This window comes from Cebus imitator, unplaced genomic scaffold, assembly GCF_001604975.1.
Source record: "Cebus imitator isolate Cc_AM_T3 unplaced genomic scaffold, Cebus_imitator-1.0 Scaffold581, whole genome shotgun sequence".
NCBI lineage: Eukaryota > Metazoa > Chordata > Mammalia > Primates > Cebidae > Cebus > Cebus imitator.
Window position 1 is genome coordinate 501,939 of NW_016107896.1, and position 4,424 is coordinate 506,362.

At 42.9% G+C, this 4,424-nt stretch overlaps 1 protein-coding gene and 1 pseudogene across 8 annotated transcripts in view; both read right to left on the minus strand.

The window, feature by feature from the left end:
* LOC108294458 overlaps nt 1-844 on the minus strand; it is a 2,842-nt pseudogene extending 1,998 nt beyond the window's left edge.
* ZNF727 (zinc finger protein 727) overlaps nt 1-4,424 on the minus strand; it is an 83,052-nt gene that overhangs the window by 31,294 nt on the left and 47,334 nt on the right. For 6 of the 8 annotated variants that reach the window (XR_005197967.1, XR_005197968.1, XR_005197970.1 and 3 more), the window contains one exon: nt 1,179-1,376. The exons of the other annotated variants lie outside the window; for them this stretch is intronic. The gene's annotated coding sequence lies outside the window, so the exon portion shown is untranslated. The remainder of the gene's footprint in view (nt 1-1,178; nt 1,377-4,424) is intronic. 8 annotated transcript variants of the gene reach the window in all.

The following is a 4,424-nucleotide window of genomic DNA, read 5'->3' on the forward strand; positions in this document are numbered from 1 at the left end:
GCCCGGCCCAAAAACAGTATTTCTAATAATTAGTTCTATTACATAGCTAATACTGTATTTGTTTACTTCACATATATGCCAAAAAGAACTAATGACTTTTTAAAAGGTCAACTGTTTACTTGAATAAACTGATCTAATAAATTTAATAGACTCAATTATGTCAATTTTATAAAGTAAATAACTGAATGAAAATTGGATTAAACAGCATTATCTAATTGAAACAAAATATAAAACATACGAAATAACATGCACTGAAATTATTCAAGTGTGAAAATTATTTTGTGAATATCATTAAACTTTATCACTTTCATAATCTGAGGGGTTATACAAAATGTTTTATAAAATTAGACAAAAATAAAATAATATGTCTATGGTGAGAAACAGGCAAACAGACAACAACAAAAAAGAGAATTTGCACAAGATGACTCTAAGCCAGGAGCAATAACATTTCAGTTAAATGAACTTAATAGATTTGCATTCAAAATATCTGAAGTTTCTGGTTTGCTGGTAAGTTATCAACACGTGTAAAGTTATGTTTTATTCTAATATTTTTCTTTTCTTCTCAAAGTAGGCACACAACTATAAACAAATATGATTACTGTCTCTATAAATCTGTTACACCTAAAGTTTACTTTACAGTGACATATCTGTTATTTAAATCCATGTAAATCAAAACTAAAAATCTGTGTGTGTTTATATGTTCAACAAAAAAGGATAAAATTTTGTAAACAGTTGTTCAGAATTCAGAAACACACAGCTCCATTATACTCAAATAATCTTCATTACAACCATCATAATCACCTGTAGTTACAAGAAAAACAAAAATGTAAGTTGTAGAAACCATATCTTCCAAATCATTTTAAGTTAAAGACCACTGACAAAGGAATCAGGAGAGAGATTATTCCACTGTCACCCAATAGTATATTGTTACCATCTGTTATCTATAATCTTGGGTAAGTTGGGATAAGTTAACATCACTGGCAAGATACACATTCAATGTAAAATAGCCTTAACACAAAATTTTAGTTTATGAAAAATTAAGTTCACACATTGCATTAAAAAGGCATTTGGAACTTCACTGTATTTTAGTTACCCTAATTTGCAAATGGTAAAGCAAATTTCCTTCTAAAATTCAAACGGTTTCACTTACTATGCAGAATGTTATCCTGATCACTTACCACACACCTATGCTGTCACTTACGATACTGTTGTAAACCAACCACTAAGTGGCCTTTCCACTTATAATTTCTTCATGTATCTTAGATTTCAGTTTTCTTACTCTTCCATGGAAAGGTATACAACTTTGTTCATTTAATCTAGAAGAACCTCTCATTAACTCTGATGCGGCAACCAGACCATATTCTTTCACACAAATTCTAGAAATGAAGACACAGCATTAAATGTAAGAGTTAAATTACATCAATATTAGCTTTTGAAAATGTATTTTAATATAAAAAAGTAGGTTCCTTTTACAAGAAAGTGATCAAAATTGCTGACTAGAAGCAGCTAGACTATGTAGTTCTCACAGAGAGGAATGCAAGGTGTGCATAAATACAGCACCTTCAACTAAAACATACAGGTACTTGCATTTGGACTAATCAAAGAAACAACTTAACTTATGGAGAATAGAGTAAAGCAAGGCAGAACAACGGACCACCCGGGAACATGGAACCAATGGAACCTCCCCACCCAGTAAAGTAGTGAGTGCATGTGTGACCCTGGGAACCCATGGCTCTCCCACAGATCTTTGCAACCCTCAAATCAGGAGATACCCTCATGAACCCACTTCACCAAGGCCTTCAGTTTAACACACACAGCTTCACGAAGTCTCAGCAAAGAAGCTGCTCAGGCCTGTGCAGAGATTCAAGAGCCTTAGATAATCTGGCTTCCCAGAAAAAGTGGCTGCAACTCCAGCAAAACAGGTTACACCCCTGTACATATCCATAGGAAAGAGGTAGGATCCAGGGGTCTGAGCAGTGACGGTCTATAGGACTCACTTCCACAGTGAACTACTGGCTTAGAATTCCAGTCAACCATTGGAAGCAGCACTGCACCTCCCTGAAATGGAGCTACCAAAAAAAAGAAGTGGGCCACCCACCTTTGCTGCTTGGGCAACTTAGCCATTCCAGCCTTCAGGCTTTAAAGAGCCCAAGCTGGGGGCAGAAAGGGATCTCCCAGCACAGTAAAGGTGCTCTAAAAAGACATGACCAGGCTGTCTGTTAAAGCAAGTCCCCAGTCCTGTTCCTCCTCACTGGAAAGAACTTCCCAACCAGGGTCTCTAGCTCCTACCACCAGTGCTCTTTGGTTGATAAAGTTTTGAAACCTCTTTGGGATATAGTTCCTAGAGGGAAGAGCAAGCTGCCATTTTTGCTGTTTGTTTGACTTAGCTGTTCCAATCTTCTGGCTTTAGAGCGTCCAAATAAACTGAAGGTGGAAGTGGTGCCTCTGCACAGCAGTGTTGTCCTTTGAAGATGTGGCTAGACTGCTTTCGTAAGTGGGTCCCCAGTTATGTTCTCCTCACTGGGTAAGACCTTTCAACAGGGGTTTCCAGCTACCTCCTACAGGTGCATTCGGGCTGGAAACAGGTCTATGCCTCTCTGGGATAGAGCTCCCAAAGAAAAGGGAAGGCTGCCATTGTTACTGTTTTGCAGCATTCACTGGTGATGACCTCAGGCACTGGAAAATCTGAGGCGACTAGAAACTGCAGTGGAGAACAGCATACTGCCGCAGCCCTTCAGAAAAGTTGCCAGACTTACATGAGTGAACGTTCTCATATTCTCACTGAGCAGGTTCTCCAGGCCTAGGCCACTAGCCAATCATTGCCAGAGCTACTGAGCCAGAAGCAACTTAGTGGCTCCGTGGACAGAGCCTCCAGGGGAAACTGAAAATACTTCTGCCACTGCCTCTATAGAACTGTCCTTGCTACCGTCAGACTAATAAAAAATCCAAAACACTGCGGTGGCTCAAGCCTGTAATCCCAGCACTTTGGGAGGCCGAGGCGGGTGGATCACGAGGTCAAGAGATCGAGACCATCCTGGTCAACATGGTGAAACCCCGTCTCTACTAAAAATACAAAAAATTAGCTGGGATGGTGGTGCGTGCCTGTAATCCCAGCTGCTCAGGAGGCTGAGGCAAGAGAATTGCCTGAACCCAGGAGGCGGAGGTTGCGGTGAGCCGAGATCGCGCCATTGCACTCCAGCCTGGGTAACAAGAGCGAGACACCCTATAAAAAAAAAAAAAAATCCAAAACACTAAGTGCCTTATTCATACCTCAAGCAAGTTTACCAAGGAGAGGAGGCCCATCCATCCTCCATGGATCCCACAAATTACCTACTATTCATTACCAGACAGTGATCCCCTAACTTGGCCCAAAGCACAGCTTCTCAATCCTGGGCTGACTGCACTGATTGCTGTCCTACATCTCTCTAAGATGCAGCCCCCAGATGACAAGCAAAGAGGTGGGAAAGCAGCCAGTTCATATGGTGCCCACAGGGTTCAGTGCAAGAGTATCTGTAGTAAACTGACCAGTGATGGCCATTTATCTAGGTTCAACTTTGTCCATAAGAGGCTTTAGCCCTAGGGGAACTGTTGGACCTAATTGCTGCAGGATGGTTTTGCAAATCAGAAGAAGCTGGTCCAACTGAGTACTCCTTGGTCTGCTGACCTCTCCCAGGGACCCAGTGTGGCCACAGATGCTTACAGGTCAGTCTCAGGTACCTTGGGAGCCCATACTACAGCATCTGCACTGATGGGCTGGGCCATGCCTGACCCATGAAGAGCTCCAGCAAGGCAGCCCCTATGACCACCAGCCCACATGTTTCTTCTCCATACTGCAGTTTTCTCCAAGACCATGGCACCTTCTCATATTACTTTGCTGGCACATGTTTGCAAAAGAGGGTTTGGCTTTGCTTGCCCCACCAGCAAATGGGAACACAGTATGCCCCTGCCACCCACAGCAACTGCCATCATAGATGAAGCTTTGGTGAGCAGAGAGGAAGTCCCACCCCTGCCTTTGTGCTAACTGTGTGTGGAGAACAGGGTATCCTCCCACACACTGAACAATCACTCCTTTTTGGGGGGCACAGAGAAGGTATGAAAACCTTTACTGGCCAGCATCCTGCCCCCAGCACCTTTAGTGCAACAGCACACAGTCTCCAGCAGTATCCCTCACTCCCCTCCCAGCTGCTTTGCATCTGCCACTGAGGTGAATGCCCAAAGACAGGCAGAAACCCCATATCCACTAGCACTCTGCTGCAGCTGTGGTACCTTAGTCCCACAGAGTGGCGGACTCCAAATCTCAAGGAGCCAGAGAACACAGTTGGGGCTGAATACACGTCGCCCAGAAATAAAGTATACAGCCTCTGAGTTGTGAGCTAAGCATTGGTTTCCCCCCACACACCACCACCACCACGACCACCAGAAAA